Source organism: Lissotriton vulgaris, chromosome 3_1 (assembly GCF_964263255.1).
Source record: "Lissotriton vulgaris chromosome 3_1, aLisVul1.2, whole genome shotgun sequence".
NCBI classification, from domain to species: Eukaryota; Metazoa; Chordata; class Amphibia; order Caudata; family Salamandridae; genus Lissotriton; species Lissotriton vulgaris.
Window position 1 is genome coordinate 648,991,174 of NC_141689.1, and position 26,764 is coordinate 649,017,937.

Here is a 26,764-nt window from a genome sequence, read left to right on the forward strand (position 1 = left end):
CAAGATTGATACCATCCTGGCTTGGGCGCCGCCCAAAACCCAAACTCAGGTGAGAGCCTTCTTAGGACTCACGGGTTACTACAGGAGGTTTGTCAAGGATTATGGCAACATTGTGCACCCCTTGACGTCGCTGACTTCCAGGAAGCAGCCACGAAACGTGATCTGGACTGATGCCTGTCAAACGGCCTTTGACACCCTGAAAACTGCAATGTGCACAGCACCTATACTCCAGGCACCCGACTTTTCGAAAGAATTCATTGTTCAGACGGACGCTTCAGAGCATTGCGTGAGGGCTGTTCTAGCTCAGGTGAATGAAGAGGGCCGAGACTTGCCTGTAGCCTTCATCAGTAGGAGGTTACTTCCCAGGGAAACGAGGTGGAGTGCGATAGAGAGAGAAGCATTTGCTGTGGTCTGGGCGCTGAAGAAGCTAAGACACTACCTGTTTGGGACTCACTTCCGGGTTCAGACAGACCACAGGCCCCTCAGATGGTTGATGCAGATGAGGGGTGAGAATCCGAAACTGTTGAGGTGGTCCATTTCTCTACAGGGGATGGACTTTACGGTGGAACACCACCCTGGTACAGATCACGCCAATGCTGATGGTCTGTCCAGATTTTTCCGCCTTAGTGATGAGGACTCCCTAGGTCAAGGGTAGTTCTCCCCACATTTCAGCTGGAGGGGACACGTGTTAGACCTGACATCATTGGCTTGAGTCTCTCCTCCATTTTTTCTGTTTGCCTCTACTGTTTTACGATGTTTTGCTGGTATATGCTTTGGGCGCGGTGCCACTGCTGATCAGTGCCACAGCGCAAGTGCTCCCTATGTTAAATTGATGTATCTATTGTATCCATGTTTGGCTTATTTGGTTTACTATCAGTCCCTAGTCTAGTGCACAAGGAGTGCCGGGGCTTGTAAATACAAATGTCGCTCGTGGGCTTGCAGCACGTGTTGTGCCACCCACAGGAGCGGCCTCGTAAAAGAATGTCTACGGGTCGGTCATTGCGAGACCCACGTGCAGTCTGGTACTGTCACGCCGGCTGCGCAAGTATACCTACTTGCCAGCCCCCCAAACCTTCCCTTGGCTTCATGTTAGTCACCCCTATGGTAGGCCCGCGGGCAGGGTGCATTGGAAGTCTAAGGTAGGACACGCCTGACCAAGTTGGCATGTCCTAATAGTGAATGACCACTATCTTCGTTCTTCACTATTGCGAGGTAGCCTGCTCTCCATTAGTTAGAATGGGCCGCCGGGATTATTAATGCTATGATCCTAGCTGGCTCGGGGAGCATGGTGCAATGTCAAGTTTGGTATCCCTGAACTCGGGGTTTAATTACGCATCCGTTGGTGTGGATGGTTTTTGGACTCTGGGTTTGAAAATAGCACTTTTAGAAAGTGTCTATTTTCTTGTCTAACCATATCTGGTTTCTGCTGGTCTTGCGTGTGTGTGACAGGAGCTGGGTGGCTCCACAGGTCTGGATGAGTCAGTGTGGGATGAGTGGGACATTTACGTTGAGAGTAGGGGGAGAGTAGTTGTTGATAGCCTGCCTTGCCTGATACAATGCTGGCTCCACCTCCTGCCAAGCGGCTGATGGCTCTGTGCCTGCCATGGACGATCCTAGCCCCACCTCCTGCCAGGAGGCCGATAGCTCTGCTCCTGCCAGTGTCAATGCTGGCTCCACCTCTTGCTGGGCGTCTGAGGACCCAGCCCTGCTCAGTGAATAGGCCAGGTGCTTCTGCCTGGCTCCGCCCACAACAGACCCAGGATGTTGGGAAATCCCCGGCATGGACAAAGGGATCAAAGCCGGAAAGGGGTATAAGAGAAGGACCCCTGAACCAAGAATTTAGATCACTTCTGACAAGGAACCCTGTAACCAAGGACAAGAGGCCTGCTGATCTAAGGACTGCCTACCCCTTCTGCCAGTGTGCTGTTGTTGGGGGAATCCTGCAGTGCTTCTTTATTTTCGCCAAGGAACCAGGAGAGAGGAACTGTGTGTGTACTCTCACGCTTGCTAAGAAAATCTCCAAGGACTGGAAGAGTGCCAGTCTCCTGCCGAAGTCACAGGGCTAAAAGACTTCATCTGCTAAAGTGCTCTTTGCTGGAAGCGTGCATCCGGCACCTCTGAAAGAACCAGCAATCACGACGACCGGACGCCGGGCCCGACCGACGCCAGCAGCAACGCCAGTGAGTGGGAGTACGGCTCTAGCTCCAGAGGACCTCGTGTCTGCACCGCTGCTGATCGCATCAACTGTGTGGCCTTCGACGCCGTGAGCGCTGCTCACTCTGTGCAACCGCATCATCGACGACGCCTGCTGGGGCCTGATCGACACCGAAGACGCGACGCCGGATTGCTCGACGCCGCTGATCATCGTGTGCTTCATTTTCCTAAAGGTACTGTGTTGTTGGGGGTCCGTTTGACTCCAGGCTCGACATAGCGCCCCTCGCGGTCGACGCCGAACCTGTGGATTAACTTTGCCTCGACGTCGTGTAGCTCCCGTGTGAGTTACCCTGTTGCTAAGAACTGTGTTTCCAAGAAGAAGATTCGCTTGATACTAAAGACTTTGTGCTAAAGAAGAACCTACCTTTGAACTATCCTTTTTCCCTTCCCAACGTATTTATTCCGATTGTGTACAGCTTTGTCGTTATCTGGTCTTGTGCTAAGCCTTATATAAAAATACTTATTTTTATAATACTACTGTGTCGTGTCCATTTGTAGTGTATTCACTGTATTACTGTATGTGGTCATAATTGCTTAACACAAAGCCTCTGAGATAAGCCTGTTCTGCTCTGCCAAGCTACCAAGGGGGTGAGCAGGGGTTATCGAAGGGTGTGATCCCCTTGCCCTGACTAGAAAAGGAGTGTCCCTATTTGTCAGAAGTGTATACCTCTGCCAACTAGAGACAGCCGGTTCTAACATTACCGAATCGGTAAAATACCGAATCGGACAAAAAAAGGTCGCCTACATCTCAGTAGGCCAAATACCGGTCGGAAACGGCCGAAATCGGCCGTTTCCGACCGGTATTTGGTATCTACATCGGGCCCTTAGTCAATTTTTTTCGAGCCTTGAACAATTTTTGTCTGAAATGACGAAGGTGAATGTTTTGTTGACCAGAGAGTTGTTGATATTTGGGGTGTGTAAGAATAGGGAAGTTACACAGACTTGCTATACTTTTCGATATTTTATTTTTATGGCGATGGCTGCCGCTCGACTATGTATTGCAACGATGTGGTTGAAATCTGAGGCGCCATCTTATGAAATGTGGCGAGCAAAGTTTTGCAATGTGTTCCGTCTTGAATATAGTCTGTCCTGTATCAAATCATTGAAGAAAAAACAACTAGGGGTGAAGATTTGGCAACTTATGCTACAGCATATGGAAATGTCGCTGGAAATCTAGGTTATAATGATGTTTTCTTTGTCTTTATGTAAATTTCTTTTTTTTTCTTCTTTTCTTTTTCTTGTCTTTTGGCTCTTCTATTTTTTTTTCTGTTTGTTCGATTAAGTACTGTAACTGTAGAGCCATGTATATTATGTATTTGTTTAACATGCTATGAACTGAGTAATAAAGAATTTTTTTTAAATAAAGAAAAAAACATAGGTTTCAGGGACGTTATAGTTAGAAATTAGCTTTTAAAAAAACATTGGAATTCACTGAAAAAACCATAGGTTTCAGGGACGTTATATTTTATTTATTTATTTTTATTTTGAAGGTCTACTATAGAGCAAACAAGGTCCTTGCGGATATCAGAGCGCTTTACATTAGGTCAAGCTGGATATACAAACAAATAAATGCAGGCACATCAAGTATACATAACAAATAGTGCAAAGTGAGGCATTAGGGTACAGGAACAACATATAACCATTGAGTTAGGTTGCAGTCAGAAAGCGTACCTAGAAAGTCTAGAAGGCCCCTTGTTGATGTAAGGGTTAATGGTAAGGAGATTGTCTCCGAGATTCCTTAGTCTATGAGTTGGTGAGTTTCGCCATGAGAAACGCTTTCACTTCCTTTTTGAATGAACCTGTAGAGGCGTTCAGTCTGGTTTCTGAGGGAAGTGAGTTCCATATCCTGGGCGCCATCCCAGAGAAGGTTTGTTTATATGTTTTCTTCCTGTTAAATCTTTGAGGTTTCAGTAGCAGGTTTTCAGCACTTCTTGAGGCTCTTGTCCCACCGGAGATCATCAACTTCTGTGCAAGGTAGCTGGGTGCTTTGTGGTGTAAGGCCTTATGCGTCATGCATGCTATTTTTAGGTGAATTCTGGCTTCAAGCGGTAGCCAGTTCAAGGCTTTTAAGTCTGGGGAGATATGTGAGCTTCTTATTGAACCAATGATGAGTCTCGCTGCTGCATTTATTGAGGCTCTTAGGGGTGCTGTTGTAGCTTTAGGAAGGCCACACAAAGATACACTTCCGTACTCCACACGAGGGATAACAAGCGCTTGTACTGCCAATTTGAAATCGTTGGCTGGCAATAATGATTTCAGCTTTCTCAGCGTGTTTATCTGGAAGTTTGCTCCCTATGTTGCATTGCTAATGTATTTCTGCATAGTGAGTTTGCTCTCAAGAGTTATTCCCAAGGATTTAGCTGAGTCTACAATGTTAGGTTGATGGTTGAATGCATATATATGTTTGATCAAGTCTTGCATAATGATGACTTTGGTGGGTGGCGCTATAAGGAGGAATTCGGTTTTATGAGCTTTTAAGATAGTTTTCTGCCAACCAAATCTGGGTGTTCCTGAGCATTGTATTGAGCACTTTAATGTCTTCTAGAGAATGAATCTTGAGATAAAGTTGTGTGTCATCAGATACATATGATATTGTACGTTAGACACATATAGTAGTTCGGTGAGAGGTTCCAAGAAAAGGTGAAACAATGTCGGAGAAAGTGAGGAGCCTTGTGGGACCCCCAACGTGACTGGTTTGGGAATGGACAGAGAGCTATTGACCTTTTATTTTTGTGTTCGGTTATGGAGGAAGGAAGTGAAACTTCTCAGCACTGATCCAGATAGCCCCATTCTATGTTTTGAAAGATCTATCATATTCTCATGTTTAACCGTATCAAAGGCTGAGGATAGGTTTAGCACAATGAGTAGACATGCTCCGTTCTGATCCAGGATTTGTAGCGCATAATCAATAATGTGTGTCATGGCTGGTTCAGTGCTATGACCTGCTCTGAAGCCTGATTGGTGTTTGTTAAGAAGGTCAAAGTGATCAATATGTTGCGTCAGTTGGTGATGAACACATTTTTCCAGTAGTTTGGCCAAGGTAGGAATATTGAAGATAGGACGATAGTTGTTTAAGTCAGTAGGAACAGCTGTGGGTTTCTTTAGTGTGGGAGAAGCCTGTCCAATTTTGAGGGTGGTCCTGGATGCAGCCTTGTTGGAGAGAACTGTTGATAATTTTGGTCCAGAGAGGCAAAAGCCATGGGGTTTAGTCTTTAACAGAATTTGCAGGGAGAGGATCGGTGAAGTGATTGGCAGGCTTGAGCGTATTAAGAATCTTACCTAAAGCTTCTTCCGTATATGTAGGAAAGGATGACCAGACTGCATTGTTTTTTAAATGAAACTTTGAGGGGATTTGGTGTGGTGCGGATGAGGGTGGCAGTGAGGTGTTCATAAGCGGGCTGGAGTGTAGTAATATATCATTTAGGAGATCCTTTTTGATGTTGTCAGTTTTCTGAATGAAGAAGGCAGAAAATTCTTAACAGTTGGGTTGCAAGCTGGCTGAAACTTGATGTTGTTGTGGAGCCTCCTTAGATTGGGTTTTGATTAACTCAAAGAGTTTTTTGGAAGATTTCTTGCTTGGTCTAGTTGTTGGCTGAAGAGGTCAGCTTTTGTGCGCTTGATCTTTCTATAAGTGTTTCTCTTTTTCCTTAGTAACTTGAGGTGATACGAAGATGGGACTGATCTCCAAATGCGTTAATGAGCTCTGAGAGACTGTCTATCCTCGTTAAGAAGACTGTTGTACCAGGGCTTAGAGTCTTTAGTGGAAACTCTCTTTAGTTGTTGGGGGCTACCTCGTTCATTTTCGAGATCATAGAGTTGAGGTAATGGTTGGTGAGATCATGGACGTCGGAGGAGCCTGCAGGGGGCAGAAAACGGTTGTAGCAGTAAGAGGGGAAAGTGTTGGGGTTGAGTTTTTTAAGTCTCTTTTCCAAATCTTTAGTTTTGTGGATTGAACGAGTTCAGTTTCAAAGTTTTGTTGATAAAGAAGTTGATAATATAGTGTTCTGACCAGTCACAGGGTTGGATCGAGTCCAACTGAAAGCCGTCACTTTTGGAGATTTTTAAATCCAAGATTGACCCTTTTTTATGTGTAGGGCTGTTTCACATTTCGGTAAGGGCTACGTCGTCAAGAAAGTATTAGAGACTATTAACCACTGCGTCGTTGTGGTCGTTCCAATGGAGATTGAAGTCGCCCAAGAATATTTGGGTATTCTGCCGCCCGGTGTTCGATGAAATGATATCCATGAGGTGTTCGGTGAAGATGAGGTTGTCTCAAGGTGGATGATAGATGATGTGTAGCGAGCATATTGTTTTGCCGTTACTGCTAAGGTCGAGGTATATGTATTCACATGAGGGGAAAACAAGGGATGTTGCTACGATGTATGCAGGTGATACCACCACCTATCTTGTCTAATCTCTTGATGTCACATTTAGGGGAAACTAGAATGTCGAGGAGTGGAGGGGAGGATTCCTTTAGCCAGGTTTTGGTTAATATAATCAAGTCCAGCTCCTGTGAGATGATGAGTTCAGCTATGTCCGCTGCGTGTCTAGAGGCAGATCTACAATTTAGGAGTATGCATTTCAGACGGGGTGTGGTGAGGGAAGAGGTGGGATCTTGAATGAGAGGGACTCTTCTAAGGTTGTTATCGATGATACCTCTATTATTTTGAGTAGAGGACCTGTAAGGGTTGGGTGGGATGGTAGGAATGGGCATCTGAGTGGGACTTGAGGTGTTCGTAAGAGTGGGTTCGTAAGAGTGAAGTAGAGAGAGGAGATTGCTCTCGGAGAATGGTTTGGTCCTACGCATTGTTAAGCGTGTTAAGATGTTACGAAAGGGAACTGTTTTCCAACTAGGTAGGGTAAATTTCGATATTAGAGTAGGGTGGTTCAGACGTTCTCTAGAAATCAATGTTCTTGGAAGAGTAGTGTGCCTTGATTGTTTCGAGATCACCTCCTTAAAAGATTGTAGTTCCTTTTTGATTTGGTGCAGTGCGGTTATAATCTCATTCAGGTCTGGTGCGATTACGTATGAGGTTGGTGATTGTGGTATGCATGTGGATGGCTGAGGAGTGGTTGGGTTGAGTGAGTGATCAAGTGCAGGTAGGCGTAGTGTTGGTGGGAATGTTGCTAATGTGGGTGGGTGAGTTAAGGGTGTAGATGGATGTGTTAAGCACTTTGATGGTTGCGTAGTGGTCCGGGTAGGAGTGGGATCAGGTGCACATATGAGTAGTGTTAGAGGCACTGTTATGGGAGTGGATGAAAGTGTTGTCGAGGTAGATAACTGAATTGTAGGGGTGGTTGTCTGAAGTGTGAGTGTGGGAGGGGAAATTGGGAGAGCGGTGTGTACTGAGGGCAGTGAGTTTTCAGAATTGCAGAGGGGTGTCCTTTTATGTGCAAACAGATGACTTGGGGGAGTGGGCGCGACGGGGTGAGGAAGTGTAAGGCATAGCATTATGGGGCAAGGCTGTAGTAATGGGAGAGATGATTGTAGGAGGGATGCCGTTAGGGAGGAGGGGAGCTAAGATCATGGTCTGAGGGGGTTCCATATCTAATTGGGGGGTGCATGCTGTATCCGATGAGCGGACCGGTGGGAGGTGTGGGTTAGGTGGAAGGAAGTGAGTTCGGTTGGTGGGAGGGGTAACCTGGGTGGAGGTAACTTATGAGTCAAATATGGGTGAAGGATGGGGTGATGGGGGGCAAGGTTGTCAGATGGAATGGACCGATGTGGCATCTAGTGTGCTGGAGATGGGAGTCAATTGGGTAGCGGATAGGGGATTAGACACTAGTTTTTTAATGATGGGGAAGATGTTGTCTAAGAGATTTAGACTGCATTCAGTGGCATGAATGAGGATAGTACGTTATTGTAAATGGTGATGGTTGCAGTGGTTTGGAAGAGCTGGGAGGGAGAAATACAAATAACAAACCCATGCGCAGTGTTCCTCGTGGAGGAGATGGGAAGTGCATCTAAGATTCATAAAATAACAGAGAAATTCTGCCATTATAGTTAGTTCAGCTAACTATAACTCGCGCCTGGGGGGTGGGCCACGCAAGAGTCCATGATGGCTGCTTGTTCTTGAAGCTCCGCCGACCGGACTCGCCATTTGCTCCTGTTCAGTATGAAGATCCACAGCTAAGGGTGCAGAAAGCCCAACGATGTCCTTGTAATGCGAAGCGGAACCCGGAGGCCGCAGTGATACTTTCAGCCGGAGTTGTTGACCACTGCGCACGTCTGCGCTGAGATCCTGGTGTAGTGGTGAGCCTCAGCAAGGCCTACCAGTGCAAGGGATTCGCCCTTCTCTGCACAGAGTCCTCAGACCAATAGGAAGAAGTTGGCACAGAAAGTGGAATGGAAAAGACAGAGTTTATTTAACCTCATGAGGTGGAACTACATTCACACAGCACCCTTCGGTAATGCATGAAGTAGCACACTGACTGGAAGGAGCTTGGTCCTTTTATACCCACACAGGGGCTCAAATGAAGGCGGTACAAGTACAGAATGCTGGTTTCAAATACATATTAGGTCATACAGAGAGTGTGCTGGCAACAAGTGGTAGGGGCTGACAGTTAGCTAATTCTGGTGGACACAATCTGACAGTTACAAGTTGGGGACAGCTGTAAGCTCTACTGAGCATGTGCGAAGCAGAAGAGGCTAAATATATCTTGTCCCTAGGCAGATTTCAAGAGCAGTTGACAGGAAGGTTGGACAGAGCACATGGCGAGAACATGGCAAACAAAATGGTTGACAGAAATACAAAATGCATTCCGCAAAACGGACAAGATAATCTATAAATGCAGGATGTCTTCTGCTAATGCGTAACCTAATTGCTGCCAAATTACAACACTGGGACGCGGCCTGCGGTTTGACTTGGTGCGGCAAGGACCGGAATGCGATGTGGGCGGGGGCCGCCAGTCAGCTCCTAAATCAGGTACCGCCTTCCATGTAGTTGCGTGGCCTGTTCTCCCCTAAGGTGCGCCTCTGGTCATTCTAGGGCTGCTGCGGGCCTGTAGCGCTGCCCAACCCTGTGCTGACTGCTGTGCTGGGAGACCGAGTCAGGGACAGGGCCTTCCGGTCTCCCGGAACCCCAGGGGTGCGGCGGGCATTCGGGGGCAGCCCTCTCGGCTCCGTGCTTGGGCCGGGACAACCACTGGGCCGGTTGTGCGACACCTGCTCTCCCTTCCGCCTCTCTGCCTTCAACTGACTCAGCGCGGCAGCCGGGGCCCTTGGAGGGGGCTCTGGGTCTCCATTACTTTCTATGGACTGCACTGGAGACCTGGGAAATTGCATTGGCCTGGCGAATTGGGGAACTGTCAGGGGTGCTGCTGCTGCTTCTCCCTTATGATCTATGCAGCCAATGCACTCAACTATGCACGTTTTCCAACTTCCTATGGTGCAGTTCCCTATTGCATTGCTGTAATCCACCCTTCTCTTTGGCCTTACACATCTGGCTCCTTTATTTCCCTGAGGTCATGATTGGCCACAGGCCCGGTCCTTCGGATCACACCCAGGTCACAAATTATGTTCACTGGCCTCTGTAAAAGATTAGGCCTGGGCGGTAAATTCCATTCTGCTCGCGGAATTTGCGGAATTTGAGGGATTTCACGTTCTGCGGAGAATGCGAAATTTCCCAAAATTCGGCGTTCCGTTACTTCGTGAATTTTTTTGCTTGTTTGGGTTCTCAAAATGCACGTTCTCAAGGTATTTCTCCCAGAGCACGCAAACAGCGATTGGGAACAGGAAAAAAGCATAGCAAACAAGCAATTACTCGTGTTTGCGGAACTTCTGCATGTTCACTGAGATTTTTTACCGTTTCGCGGATATTTGCGTAACGCAATTACACAAATTCCGCCCACCCCTACAAAAGATATTAACCTGGGAGTCTCTGATCCCACAAGAGACATTCCCCGCATTGTCTCACTCCTGCTCCTGGTTGTTCTGGGGGATGCTTACACTGTGACAATTGGGGCCCCTGAGCCTTTAGAATACACTTGGCGGTCTCATGCTGCAGCCTACCAGTGACGGACTTTGCGCAGCTACTACTTCCGGGCAGGCCTGGGTGACTTACGCGCTGGGATTATCGCCCCGATTTTCCATTTTCGACTGCACGGTTCGGTTGAGTCCATTGGCCCTTCGCTGGCCCCTGTTCTCCCATCAACTCCAGCTGTCCTCCACTGGTTGCGCCCCTTCATTTCCCTGTGGCATGGGCCATAAAGATCCCAAGCAAAGGACTTTACCCTTTGGGAAAGCTGCTGACAACGAGTCTGACGACCCCGCTGACATGGCTGATGGAGCCCATAGAGTTGACGATACAAAAGATTCTCTGTCACTGTCGGTTGCTATGCTCCAGGAGGTGAGGGCTGGTTTCCGTGCACTGGATGGCAGGTTTGACGCCCTGGATAAAAGCCTGGTGGATATGGGTGCTAAGGTGCAGGCATATGACCGACGGTTGGACGTGGCGGAAGCTAGGATATCCGATGTTAGGGATGGCGCGGCACAGTCCCAGAAGCGACTAGACAGAGTGGAGCGAATCTTGAAGGAGGTAGCAATTAAGAATGAGGACCTGGAGGCGCGCAGTCGAGGCAACAACGTACGCATTCTGGGCGTTCCGGAAACGGCCACGGCCGGTCGCATGGATGTGTTTATTGAACAGCTGCTATCTGATCTCTTTGGCAAAGATGCCTTCACGCCGGGGTTTGTAGTGGAAAGCGCCCACAGATCACTGGGCCCCCGCCCCAATCCTGGTCTGCCTCCAAGACCCATCATTGCAAGAATTATGAACTTCAGGGATCGTGACTCCATTTTGCGTGCCGCCCGTGAATGTGTTGATGTACAGTGGCAAGGTTCTAAACTATCCTTTTTTCCAGATTTCACTGTAATGGTAGAGGACGCACGCCGCAAATTGAATGGGGTAAAGGCTACACTGAGAAATCTGGGGCTGCGATATGGAATGCTATATTCTGCCAGACTTAAGGTCGATGTGGGAAGCCGTTCCTGTATATTTGACACCCCAAATGAAGACCAAGAGTTCTGCCACACTTACAAAAAAACAGTGACGGGTCGGCAGCAGCAGTGAGAGTTTCTTCCGCTCCACAGAGCGGCTCCGAGGCCAGCATGGAACTATTCTCCAACTCAGGGACTGCATAATGTGACAGTTATGTATGGGCTTTCTGAGACTGTTGCTTTAGTGATGCTTTAGTTATATGGTTTCATGGCATTCATTGAAGTTATAATTTGTATGTCCGACTGGCGTGGCGTTGCCACACCTCAAGGTGTATACCTGGTTTTGGTTTCCATTCTGTCAGACATTGCGGTGTTGCTTTGCTATCTTTACTTCTAGTTTTGCATACCACTGGCACCACCAGATGTTCCGATAGGCATGGTTTTGCCTTGCTAGGGGATGGGTGAGGCTGGGTGGTGGGGGGAATGTTTACAGTATGTTTTATTTTTTCAGGAATTGGTTACTCAGGTCATTGTCACACGGAGTTTGGTTAGATTCTTTACACATAAATGTAATATCCCAGTCATAGTTTGGCACAGTTAGGTAACTTGCCTGGACCATCAGGGTTGTCCCTTATGTCGAGGAATGTCAGGGGCCTCAACAACATCTGTAAACGATGCCAGGTGATCAACTACTTACTACGCCATAATGTCGATATAGCCTGCCTCCAGGAAAGACACTTGTCCAGGTCAGATAATTCTCCGGTTGCTGCGAGCTGAGGAGCACAAAGGTATTTCTCGAATTATAGTAGCTACGCTAGGGGGGTTGCCATACTTATCCACAAACGGATCCCCTTTTCTCTGGGTAGAGTGACTGAGGATAGCGAGGGCTGATTCTTGATTGTTACAGGTACTTTAATGGATCATTTTGTTGCAGTAATAGGTATTTATGGCCCTAATGTATATTCCCTGAAGTTCTTTCATTCCTTGCAGGTCCACTTGCTGATGTTAAACCCCTGTTTAATTATCATGGGGGTGGTTTCAACGAATTGTTAGTTCCCGTTAAGGACAGTACTTCTTCCTCTCCAGATACTAAAACCCGCTCTCGCCTCGCATTACAACACATTTGTCAGCACTTCTCTTTAGTAGATGTTGAGCGCTCCCACAATTCTGCTGCTGCCACATATACACATTATTCCGGCTACCATAACACCTGGACTAGAACCGATTATTGGCTGGTTTCCCCTGGAATAGCGTGTTGGTTTCAGGCGCTCAACACCCTACCACGGACCTACTCGGATCATTCCCTTGTGGTGCTGGGGCTTGCTATTCCGCGGCCTGGGGGATTCGAACGACAGTGCAGATTCCCGAGTAGAGCATTTCAAGAACAGGTGTTCCGTGAAGAAGTTAGGGTTGCCATAGAAGACTACTTTGAACTTAACACCAGATCGGTAGATACATGGGCGGTCCTCTGGGGGGCTTCAAGGCATATATTCGTGGGGTTTGTATTGCCAAAAATTCTGGTCTCCTGAAAGACTTGCGTAACTCCATAGCATGTATTGAGAAAGACATCTTGGCGCTAGACGCGGAGATTCTTAAGAATGCCTCGTTGAGGCAGAAAATTGGCGAATGGCGCTCTTGATGGATTTCCGGAACGCGGCAGATAGGGAGTTATTGTACTTGGGTAAATATCACACCGCCAGGAGATATGGTGAGGGTGAGCGTCCTGGTAGAATTCTAGCACAAATACTCCGCCCCCCTTATAGCAGAGCTTACATTACTGAAATCAAAACTTCTGCTGGACAATCTGTATATTCTACCCCAGAGATAAGTATTGCATTCTTGACCCATTTTAAATCCCTATACTGTTCCAGAATAGACGGAGATCTTGGTGCTCAGGAAGACAACTTTTCCAAAATTGCACTGGTTTATCTCGAGAAGCATATGCAGGACTTCCTGGCCATTCCGATTTCCCAAGATAGTGTAGTGGAAGCCATCAATGCATTACGGGGTTCCTCCGCTCCGGGTCTAGATGGGTTTACAGCTGATTTTTACAAGGCATACAAAGACATTCTGGTCCCCCGATTGATAGAGGTTTACGCAGAAGCGTTGGAAAAGCACGTCCTTCCTCCCACATTCAGAGAGGCCGCTATAATACTACTCCCTAAACCTGTGTGGCTCGTATAGGCCCCTTTTTTTTTATTGAATCTGGATTACAAAATACTTGCCAAGGTGATTGCAATCAGGCTCGCTTTGTGAATGGAGTACATTATTGCCCCTGCACAGTCTGGGTTCATTCCACATCGCTCCACTTCACTTAATCTACGGACCCTTTTTCAGTGATACACAGGATAGACCCAATGGTCCCTGCAGCGGCTGTGCTATTAAATACCGAAAAAACTTTTGATTCCTTGGAATGGCCCTTTTTTATTTAAGTGATGTGCCGAATGGCGATGCCGGAGAGCTTTGTTGCTACTACTGCTCTCTTATACACTAGCCCCACTGCTAGGCTTCACGTCAATGGCATCCTGTCTCAACCCTTTCGGTTGGCCCGTGGAACAAGGCAGGGATGCCCTTTATCTCCATTATTGTTTATTTTAGCCATGCACCCCTTGGTAAGACATTTTCAGGAACGCCACGTGCATCGAGGATTACAGTTCAATACTGGTCCGTTATTCGTATAACTTTATGCAGATGATCCCATTCTATATGTGAGGCATCCACAGAATAACCTTGAACCAATTATTAGGGAAATTTTGCGATTTGGCCTTTTCTCGGGACTTGGCATAAACTGGCACAAGTCTGTAATCTTTCCTTTGACGCGCAGCACGGTCCCATGGGACTGTTGATATCCCCTTGAGTGGTGTCACGATACAGTCAAATATCTTGGCTTACATATACATAAGGACACTGTCACTATAATTAGGCTAAGTTATGACGAGCAGTTAACTCCTTGGAGGCATGGATAGAGAGATGGCTTTGTCTTCCTTTGTCTATGGCAGGTAGGGTCGCCATTATCAAAATGATAGTGCTGCCCAAATTTCTCTATCTTTTCAACAATATTCCCATTCCCCTCTCTCAAGCCTTCTTCCTACAGCTGTGGCAACACCTAATAAGATTGGTTTGGGGGGGTGGGCGTCCTAGGGTTGCTTGGCAGATATTGACTCTCCCGTATGAAGGGGGAGGTTTTGACGTTCAAGATATGTATTTATATTACTTAACAGCGCAGTGCAGGTATGTTCATGCTTGGTATCACCCCGATGCCCGGATCCCCTTCCTGAGACCGGAGGCGGACCTAGTGCTCCCTCAGAAACTGTCCACGGTACTTCCCAAGGGGATCCCTAGAGACCCACTTGACATACAAACAGTATCCACTACCAGCTGGGCATGGGAGAAGCTACGTAGGCTGCTGGGGCTGGATCTTCTCTATTCCCCATGCGTTGCCGCTTCCAAACCCTTCATGGCTCCCCTTCACTGGGGAAACACTAGTGCAACGTATGCTGACTAAATTCGATATCCGACGGATCAGCGATTTATTCCCCGAGAATCATGTATTCGCGATGACCGAGGATGCTAGGTTTCAGGATAGTTCTTTCATGGACGCTTTTATAATGAGACACATGCACTCCATTCTTCGGGCCGCTTTACCTACTTATCAGTGGGGCGTGAACCTGCAGCCCCACTAACGCTGATCATAGAGAGTGAGACGGGCGCTCATTTAATTTCTAAATTGTATAGGGCATGCCTCAAGATACGTCTAATTACTGAGGTTAAAATCTGCAGGGCATGGGAACATGATTTAGGCCGGGCAATATCAGATGAACAATGGCAGCAGTGTTGCACGGTCACGAAGGAAATATCTATCAACAGCAGACACAAACTCATTAATTTTAAATTCCTGCGCAGAATGTACCACACGCCTGCCTGGTCCCACAAAATAGATCCTTCTAGGCCACACCACTACTTGAATTGCTTCGATCCCCCAAGCGGACTTCGCCCATTTAATTCGGACATGTCAAAACTACAGCTGTATTGGGAACAGGTACATGCTACATTAGGTGAAATGACCTCCCTGTTGCTTATCCCCCCACTCCAGAGATAGCACTCATGGGTTTCATGGCCAACTTTCAAAAAAAGATAAGGAGGCTTGCGGCTCTTGGGTTTCTGCTAGCTAAGCAGGAAATAGCACTAGTATGGGGCAAGAGAACAGCTCCAACATTGAAGACATGGCTGCGCAGCCTTGCTTACTGTAACGTAAATAACGAAGTCTACGCTTCGCTGATGCCAAGCTTCTCATGCCCTAAAGACATATGGGGCCCATATAGAGTGTAAATAACCGAGAGATGCAGAGACACTGATACACAGATAGAAAGCTGCATTGTCCTGGAAGGGGTCGGCTAAAAATATTTGTTATGGATGTGTGATTCTGATTTCTGGGTGTATTCTAAGACTGCACTTTTAGATTACCTTTATTGCATTATATATGATATAGTACAATTGCTGTCAATGCCATGGTATACGAAGTTACATCACGTCAATGCGTTGCGGATCGAATGGATTAGTATTTTGAAGCCTGTTTTATTCCTTTGCTCTCTGACCAGATTTTTGCCCTGCTGTTGCCAAATGCTGTGATACAGATGTCGTAAAATATATTTGACATGTGTCCCTATGCCTGACAATATACCAATTCAACATTCTTTCCTGATTATCGTGTATGAAAACTAAAAATAAAGATAAAAAAAAAGCATGAAAAAAAAACGATAACTCACGCCCCTGCAATGAACTCCTGATGACATCACATATTACATCATTCATGACATGGTCAGTGACATCACTGGTTTTGTACAAAATAAATCTGAGACTAACTAAAATGTCCCTGTAACCTTTGTTTTTTTCAGTGAATTTCTAAGGTTTTTTTAAATTCTATTTTCTAACTATAATGTCCTTGCAACCTTTGTCTTTTTATGTGGATTTCAAAGGTTTTTTGAACGTGAAGTAAAGTGCCTATTGCAATGCACAGTGGGGGTGGGGTTGAACTCAGGGCCTGGCATTGAGCTGCCCCCACCTAAGTTTGTTGCTCCTATCCCCCTATTCCTTGCCATCAATTGTCCATGTCCATGACCCTGCTCCCTTATTACAGCTGTGTGTGGTCATTGTTCTGTCACTGCTCTTCCTGTCTGCTTTAAACAGTTAGCTTGCAGCCCATCCACCTCAACCCTACCCTATGTTGGTCTTCTGTGCTGCCACATCTCCTCCTACCTGCCCTGCATGGTTAGCTTGCTGCCCCCGACCCCCTTCGCCATTCTTTCCATTGTTTCTGTGTTTGCTAGTGTAGTCTCGCTGTTGTCCTCAATGGTGTGCTCTGTTTCCAGTGCCCATCCCACTTGCCCTCCATGGTCGGCTTTCTTTTCTTGCCTTGCCCCCTTGGCCCCTTGCCTCCTGCCCTCCTTTTTCCATGTGCAGACCCCTATCCCCTCCCTCCTGCCTTGTTCAGCCAGCTGTCGTTCCCTTGCCCCCTCCTTTCTGCCCTTCATGGTTAGTTGTGCTTCAACTGTCCCTCAGGTATATCCGCTATGATCAAACTTACTGTCCTTGCCTCTTTTCCCTTTACTCTCTGTTGTCAATGTGCATGGTCCCATTCCCTCCCTATTGCTTTCCATGATCTGTTTGCTGTACTGCCGTCCTGCTTGCCCTGTGTGATGTATTATGCTGCTGCAACCCCTGACACCTGCCCTGTAAGTCTGGCTTTTGAGGATGATGCATTCGCAGAAAACCTTGCAGGTCCGTCTTTGTTAGGCGACACGACCATGAATCAGGTCTTCACCCAGAGAGAAGGGCGGGACTCTTTGATTGAATTAAAAAGATCCCATGTTAAAGCAGTTCTTCTTGGGGCAATTCTAACAGAATACTTGAGGGGCAATGCAACCCCCAACGGCCTGTTGGTATCTAAGGAGCCCTTTATATTTTTGGAATACCCCATCTTCCTCAAAGACTGCTCCCTGATAGCCTGGAAGTGTACGAGGGACTGGCTGATCCTTAATATTAACATAGCTAAAAGGAGAGCAGACACCCTCTATATCAAAATCCAGGCTAGCAAGCAGGGAATAAAGGCCAGTTTTCTCTTGGCAACATACCAAAGAAACTCAAGGAAGCCAACAGTGAAATAGGGGAATACAAGGACTACCTATTAAGATCCAAGGTGGATAAACTTTAAAAAGCCCTGAAGAAGTTCTCATGTGAGAAGGTTTACCCCTATATCCCGGATGAGTACATCCATAAGAAAATAGACTACATAAAGAGCACCTACAGGGAAATTAGGAACTCAGGCAGAACCAGCACAAGTAGTGACAATAGTGACTATGTGAGGAAACTGCAAAGGAGAGGTAGAGAAAGAGGTTTCTTTGGAGGTCCCCATCCCCCCATTACCCTATATACTCCAAAAAATTTAACCAGAACTTTGGGTGGCCAGTTATGTACCAACAGCAATTCCATGGCATGCAGGTGGGCCAAATGCCACAGTACACACAGATGCCAAATCCTTTTTTAGGGATAAGCAGGGGCAAACAGAAGGGGCCACAGGGGTACAGTGGGAGGACCAAGACCAGAGGGTTACCAGAAGCATGGCAAAAGAACCATCCCCAGGGATGAGCAAGGAGTGACCTCTCTCGTAATGAACCTGACTGACACACCCCTGACTGGTCCCCAGGAAGCACTCCTTAGGAAGGGATTGGGCTTTGTACCTACCAATACCCTGGATATTTTTAAGATCTGCCAGGAATTGGCGTTTTTTTTTGGAACATCATGCTTAAAGTCTTTTTTGAAGACAACATAGAAGACGCAGCGCACAGAGGGGATACAACCGTTTGCCCTAAATCTAAATTTGTACCACCTATGGGGAGGCTCCCATACAGGTGGCAGCATTCGAACAAGCAGTCAACCACGACGTGGAAGCTCTGGGTGGGCAAGACAGCACCAACTACAAAAATCAGTCTAAACAGGAGAAACAAGCTCTGGGGGAATTCAGGAACAACCCTGAGATCGTGACAAATCGGCGGACAAGGAAGGAGCTATTGTGATTCAGAAGACATCATCCTACGAAACGGAATGCTTGAGACTCCTCGCCGACTGGAGGAACTACGGTATACACAGAATAGATCCAACTGAGGACATCAGGAGGGAGATAGCATCTATGATAGAGGAGGCAGTGAACAATGAGTGGATCACTGAAAAAGAGGGCAGCTTCCTATGTCAGGGAGATCCAGTAGCACCGTAACTTTTACACCCCCACCAAGGTGCATACGGCGACGCGTCCGCCCCCAGGGAGACCCATCGTATTGGGAATTGGGCCCTTTTGGAGCCTTTGTCACAATTTTGTTACTTTTTTCTGAAACAGGTGGTCCAAATCAGAACAACCTACTTAAAGGACACCACAGATGTGTTGAATCTGCTACAGGACCAACAAGTTGACCCAGAGAAAGAGTTCCTAGTGAGCCTGGATGTGGAGTCTCTATATACAAACATTCCTCAAATAGAGACTCTATGTGTGATGGAGGAGATTTTGTTTACCTTGGACTGGGACTACTGTACCACAAGGCCTTTCATCCTCCACCTAGCTGAAATAGCTCTCACTAGGAATACCTTTGAATTCCAGGGGACCTACTATCTCCAAACACATGGGACTTAAAGGTGGACCGTTTTTGCCCCCAGCCTAGCAGAGCTCTATGTAGCAGCTTTTAAGGACCAATACATCTACGCCCCTGGGAGCTCCTGAAGTAACAACATCAAGATGTGGAGGCAATATATTGATGATATCCTCCTCATTTGGGAAGGTGATGTGGAATCCATTCAAGAATTTCCGGAATGGTTGAATAACTGCAATCCCTACCTGCGCTTCATCTCAACCATCAGAAGTGAGGAAAGCCCTTTCCTGGATTTGATCATCTATCCGAATGAAGGAGGTTTACAGACCATAATGTAACTTGAGCCTATGTACAGAAACAGTTTGCTCCTGTTCGAGAGCTTCCACCCCAAATCTGTACAGGAGAATTTACTGGTGGGCCAATTCCTGCGATTCTGCAGAAATTGCTCTGACACAGTGGACTTCAGATCAGAAGCCACCGCACTGACAAATAAACTCCAACAAAGGAAATACCCACGTCCGACAGTGAAGAGGGCTTACAAGAGGGCGACTAACTGTAAAAGAGAAGCATTATTGGAGACTATGGAAAAACTCCCTACTAAAAAGTCCATCTGCGTTACCACCTTCAATACAGCTTCTAATATTATTAAGAGGATAATTTTAGGGAACTGGAAAATCCTCAACTCTAATGGCCTCTTTTTGGAGAAAGCCCTTTTCTCTTTTACAAAAAGCCAGAACATCAAGTACCTATTGGTTCACACGAGACCTAGAGGGACCTCTACCACACAATGCCTGACCACAGGGAATGAAGATTTAGACACACCAGATGCAGGGAATTTGATGTGTGCCATCTCACTGCAAGCATGAAAACAGTGGATGTTGGACTTAATCATCCTTGGGAGCAACAGAGGCACACCATTTTGCAACACCATAAATGTTGTTTATATGCTAAGGTGCCCTTGCAATCTTGTCTACATCAGCATGACCACGAGGAGGATTAAGGTCAGGATCATGGAGCGTAGGTCAACCTTCAGATGTCAAATAACAGTGAGTCATTTGACAACTCACTTCAATGAGAAGAAACATTCTGTTGAGGATTTGTTCTGGACGGTTGTGGACAAGCCAAACATCAGTGCCACCAGTAACCCAGAAAATGCACTTTTTCTCAGACAACAAAAATGGACATATAAGGTCCATAGTCATATTGAGGGGCTTAATATTGACATCCCCTGGTCCACTCTACTTAATCTTTGAGCCGCCCAGGCTACATCTATGCTTGTCCCTACTGTATTTGACCATGCCCCGTTATGATGAGGGTGCACTAGCAGGAGTGGGGCCCCCTACGACCACCTGACCAGGTCTTTTGCCTTTACTTTCTTGTTTGTTTAAGAAAGGGACCCTCACTGTTGTGTCTCCTGCAGATTTGATTTTTATATCTGCACCTTAGCTTTCCCTGCCCCCTATAACAAAACCGGTCCTCGGAAGCTTGTTTCCGGTCCAGGGAAGACATGGCTTGGCAGTTCGGGCTGGACTGTTCCCAAGAGGCGCAGGGTCAGTCTGATTTGCATATAGCCATGTCTGAACTGGGGTGGCAGAGTGGGCTAAAGAACGGCGATGGATTAAACCCAGATCTTTTGACGGGGTGTGAGTGTTTGATTGATTCAGATGCTCCGTCCATCACCACCCCCTTTTGTACCGCTTTTGGCCGCCATAAGTGTGGCAGGGTATGCTCAGACGTGAGTCCCTTGCTGACTTTGCCACTGGATTCAAGCAAGCCGGGCTGAAGACGGCTGGAATGCCAGAAACCGGTCCTCAGAAGCTTGTTTCCGGGTCCAGGGAAGACATGGCTTGGCAGTTCGGGCTGGACTGTTCCCATGAGGCACAGGGTCAGACTGATTTGCATATAGCCATGTCTGCACTGGGGTGGCAGAGTGGGCTAAAGAACGGTGATGGATTAAACCCAGATCTTTTGGCTGGGTGTGAGTGTTTGATTGATTCAGATGCTCCGTCCATCACCACCCCCTTTTGTACCGCTTTTGGCCACAATAAGTGTGGCAGGGTATGCTCAGACGTGAGTCCCTTGCTCACTTTGCCACTGGATTCAAGCAAGCCGGGCTGAAGACGGCTGGAATGCCAGAAACCGGTCCTCGGAAGCTTGTTTCCGGTCCAGGGAAGACATGGCTTGGCAGTTCGGGCTGGACTGTTCCCATGAGGCACAGGGTCAGACTGATTTGCATATAGCCATATCTGAACTGGGGTGGCAGAGTGGGCTAAAGAACGGTGATGGATTAAACTCAGATCTTTTGACTGGGTGTGAGTGTTTGATTGATTCAGATGCTCCGTCCATCACCACCCCCTTTTGTACCCCTATAACACCCATAGCAGTAAGGCACTTAGGAAAGGACACTTGCTTTCTTTTAACTTTTGGTCCCCACACAGATGTGTCTCTTTCTGGCAACATGTAGAACCTAACAGTTTACCTCCTCACCCCGGCCCCTTATGCCCCCCTTTTCTGAGCACCTGCTATATGCTACTAACACTAATTATGTCTTTCTATTGGTGATACCACCTGTTGAAGATGTCCGCTGGGAGAGAATACCTCCAAGGTTCATAACAGGAGTGCCTCATGTCCGCGGGCCCAGTGGGCACATGCACAGTGGTTCCCCCGCACCTTCCCAACATGGCAGGATGATTGAGCATTCCAGCTTTCTACTTGTTTGGCTGTCCACCCCCACACTGGGCCATGATGTATGTTGCGACCACGATTAAGTGGTACAGAGGGATGTGGGCTTAACTATGCTCATGGACACCGAAGCTACAGGGTGCCGGGAGGGACAAGTCATCAGAGACAACTCACCTTGATGAAGCAAGTTTAGGCACTCCAACATGCATCTGAACAGGCATTAACAGCCCTCACAGGGGTGTTAGGTCATATCTGGAATGGACACCTCGAGAATTGTGATTATCTCATTAACTTATTTCCTTTTACGAGTAGATTGTGCTGACGTTAGCCTAATCAGGGCAGTTTTATTAATATTACTGCCATGTGACCACTTCCTTTCTATACATTTGTTTTGACTTGTGTTTTTATTTACCTCAATGTCCCACAGAGTGTGACTATAAAGAGTTGTCCTCACTCCCCTGCCAGTTCAAGTTCTGAATTTCAAAGAACTCGGTAAGATCTGCCGAATGAATGGTTGTGTTCTTCTATCTAAGTACTGATGCCTGCATTTTTAACTTTTTATTGGGATATTTACCTGATTCTTTCAAATAAAGTACAGATTGTGCACTATTGTCGGATGGTGGGAATCACCATATGCACCAGAGGACCAGAGTTAAGTGTCTATTTGGTCCTAGCCGTTGAGGTAACGCCCACATATAAATCGCTGTGCTCTTGAGTGGTTCAGGGTACACTACTCAGGAAGTTTATATGTATGGTGTTATAATCACAATGGCACTGTACTATATGTTTGACACCTGTTTTTATTGACTTTGTCATAGGTTCTCCACGGAAATCATCCCAACATATTTGTGGGGAATATTCTTTGAGAGGGGTTTCCAACCGCGGCCCCTGGATCAAGGAGGTAGGGTTAAAGCCCATGGGATCTCTTTCTTTGTGAAGTCCTGATGAAAGCTGGGGTAATAGATTGGAGAGGTAGGTGTCTTTCATACCACCATCCACTGGTCTTGTTTTTGAACAACTTTTATTCTGGGCAGGGAGTCCCTGATTAAAGTGAGATTGAGGACATTCTGTGTCCAGTTTCACATCACAGTTTCAACACTTGTGTTCACTTGGGATCCTGTCTCTTGTGTAGTTTATGTGCTGTATTGTCTTCCCCCTCCCTATTGCTCCACTTCTAGCCCTGGCATGCGCAGAGGTGTGTTAGGAGCTCTATGATGAAGCATGACACAGTATGCTGTGTTTGAGGGCAGTTGTAAACACCTGGGTATCTTCCCATCTTGCCTGTTTGAGCACTGCAAGCTAGAACACTAAGCCCCTCTTCTTTTTATGTGTGTACGTTGTTATTGGAGGTCGAAGTGGGACTACGACTCCTCCTACCCCTTATCCTTTGTGTGTGGTGATCTGCCCTGTAAGGTCAACTTGGTGCCCCTGCCATTCTCCCTCCTGCCCTCTCTTATCCAAGTCTGTGTCTCTACCCCATTCCTCAGCCCTCTGTGATCCAAGATTCCAAAGTCGCCAACATTTTGAAATTGGTAAGGGGGAGATTTTTAAAACCAACCTGGGGAATTGATGTTTCGCATTGACTTACTTCGAAAAAGAGGAGATTTTAGGCAAGAGCCAAATAAAATAAACACCTTTTGGGCTTAAAAACATCAGGATGGCCCTGCCTGTCTGTTGGCATATATGGTTGTACTGCCTCTGCCTCTTCCTTTTACCCTCAATGGTCTTTTATTTTGCCACAACCTCTCTTGCCTGTACTGTATGGTTGGTTTGTTGCCCCATATCCCCTTTTCCCTGTCCTGCTTGGTCCGTTGTGCTTCCACTGTCCCTCCCAGTCTCCTGCCTGAATCGGGTCTTTTGGCATGTATTGTTGTACTGCCTTCTTCTACCCTCAATGGTCTTTTATTTTGCCACAGCCTCTCTTGCCTCTACTGCTTGGTTGGTTGGTTTGTTGCCCCTGCCCCCCTTTCCCCTGCCCTCCATGGTCCTTTGTGCTGCCACTGCCCCTTCCACCTGCACAGCGTGGTCAACTTGTTGCCTCTGCACCCTCCTCCATGAGAGGGTCTTATTCCCACAGAAATTATGGTTAGTGCTCTAAACAACTAAAATTAAGATATATTTTCTGAGTTCTCAAATAGCAACAGAGCACTTTTAAATAATTTGCTCTCTTTAATTTGTTTTTTTGTCCAGTTGATCACTTGATTATATGTCACACTTAAGGGAGAGGATGTGACGTTACAGCCAGATCTCCAGACTTTGCAACTGGGGAACCAGGTTCAAGTTTCAGCATCAGCTCGATCTCCTGTGATTCACCTAATCTCCCCGGGCCTAAAACCAAAATGAATGTGTCCTTGTGTAATGTAACTGATGTTGATGTAAAGCTCTCCTAGGTCTGCGCTAAATAAAACTGCAAAGAAACAAAATAATTAAGTGTTTTGCACACTTCTGTCATTGGGCAACATTGGACAACATACAGGAGATATTTGTGCTATATTTGAGCTCTTTTTTCTTGGGTGTCCATCTTGTAAGACTTATTTCTTATGAAGCTCCCTAATTTCATTGTTTACTGCGGTATTCTCAGTAGAAAATGCTTTCAGTTTTCTACTTTGATTCCACCAAGATGGCTTTCATATGTGCCACACCTTTGGCATACATTCAGAATGTTAGTACTCTAGCTGCTCATTAGAACACTGTAGTAAAACTGCTGATCACCATGGAGTTAACTGGCAGTCTGCTGCTGCTGCTGCTGGTGCTGAAAGTGCATGTTTCAGTCTGCATGTCAGAAGGTTTGACTGAAATAGAAGATGAAGATATTTGAAACTCACTAAAATGTATCCTAATTGACTTTGTCTAAAACATTAACTATAATTTATATGACAAACTGAACCCCCTCATTTCTAAATTATATGTTTTAAGTTTTATCAATTTGAGTCAATCAACATGCCTTCTTGTGTACCATACTTTTAGCACTTTAGTTGTTCTTTAGAACACACTGGGAGGCTGGCAGCAGAAGAAAAAGGAATCAACTGTCAAGCTTCTCTGCAGTACCTTCTGTGACCTCTATGGAGAAATCATGAGAAAATAGTTTTCTCTCAAACATGATTCTTGATATCCCAGCAAAAGGCTTTTCCACAGGGTAAAATAACCTTGAACAGAACCGCAAATCCTATAATTAGTATGGTACAACAAATGATTCATATTGTAACTAAAATCTGTTATCACCTTCATACATTCTTCTTTGTGTGAACCTCAAAACCTGCCATCCATTACAATGCATTTCAATGGTGCTATCATGTATATTGTTGGTAATCAAATTTAAGTAGGATTTCAGTCAGAATTTGGACTCCAAGATATCTATAGCTTTAAAACTTAAATCTCTGAAACTACTGAATGGATTTACATCAAATCGCAAAAAGTCTGCCTTATAAACCAACATCTAGCTTTCTGTCAAATTTGGTGTAATACCGTTCAGAGGTTTGGCTGTAGTCGTGTTCAAAAAATGGAAAATCGTCATAGACATAACATGGGGAAAACACGTTTTGTGATCCTCCCTTTTCTCTGCCCGCTTGACAAATCACCCTAAAACTTTCAACATGGCAGCTGAACCAAAAACGGGAACTTTTGTGAAAAGTTTGTGAAGATTCGTCAAGCGGCGCCAATGTTATTGGGAAACAAAAAACCTAACTATAACTACCTACTGGCTAACTATAACATCACTTTAACCTTTGGTTTCTTCATTGAATTTCTAGGGTTTTTTAATGTAAAGTCATGTTTTATTAACATACGTAACCATACGCAGCTTGGGATTGGCAAGAGGGCCTGGTCTGTGCTCTGTGCTTGACCACCCATGAGAAGCCGACCCCCCCCCCATCATGTACAGCCTTGGCCAGGTCCTATGCTGAACCCCTTGTGTGTAGTCACCCCATTGCAAATGGTCTTTGGCTGCAGGGCAATTCGCATGTATGCCACCAAGCTCGTACAGACACTCATATCCACTGGTTTTCTTAGTCCCCCCCACTAGGTCTAAGGGGTGAGGGTAGCACTACTCTGCCACCTTATACTGTATTCTATTTTCAGTTTTCAGACATGGGGCCAAGCCCCTGTGTCCAGCTATGATGGCCACAAACATTTCTGTTCATGTTTTGACAAGAAAAGCAGAGAGCAGGGCTTGCATGAGCCTCTCTCTCCTACAGGAACTCGTGAATGATGGGAAAAAAATTCCCTGCCAATCAAATCTCTCTATTATTTGAAGCTTGTGCCCGCTGGACTCTCACCTGCCCTGCCTAAACCCCTGCCCCCCTACCTATATATTTTCAACCTTAATTTATCAAAACTACTGAGAGATTTACATTAAATTACAAAAAGCATGCTTTCTGGGTAAAGCTCTAGGAACACATTTTCTAATATTTCTTGCAACACAGGGGAGCAAGTAAAGTTTCTGTGCTGTGGTGCTTGAAAGGGAGAGAGCCACAAGTCTCCATGTTTACAAAGATATGGAGCATTTCTAATCTCTGCTTGAGCGGGCACACTGTGTACTGCCTAGCATCAATGTAGGTAGGCACAATTGCACCATAGTGCAAAGTTGCCTGCATTTCAGACAGGATTGTATTTATGTAGGAAAGAACTTCTTCCTGCACAAAAACAAACTGTAGAGGCATATTCCTCTTTCTGTGTGTGCTCCGGAAGCAGAACACATGAAAAGAGGAAGTAGCGAGAAGAGAAATATATAGATATTTCTTCTAGTTACACATCCATTGGTTAAGCACACCATTTTAGCGCAAACACAGATTTAAAAGTTGCTGTAGATGTGGGTTTGAATCAAAATACATGGGTGGATACACAGGAACACCCAGCTACACCATTTGAGCCTGCCCCACTAGGGGCAGCAGGAGTGGGAAGCCAAAGAAACGACCCTGCCCAGGTGTTATATGACATTTGCCTGTGACGGAAGAGGTATCTTTGAAGTTAATAGAGTTCCTGGGTTCAACCCCACTGGTCATCCTGTCAAGGGAACAACAGCTCCCCACACCCAGGCTGATGTTCTGTGTTCTGGAAGCAGTTTTTACACGTCTTGAAATGCTAATCACTGGTTGGAAGAACTGAGAGAACAAATACATGTAAATGGGGCCCAGAGGTTTTAGGCAGCAAAAATGTACTTTCTTTTCTTTTCCCTAATAGATATCAAAAATCCAACTGCACAATTGAATTAGTTTTTTAATACCTATTAAATATATTCTTTTATTAATTTAATGTTTCCAAATGAAAATTAGCATTAGTACTTGTAGTAACGTAA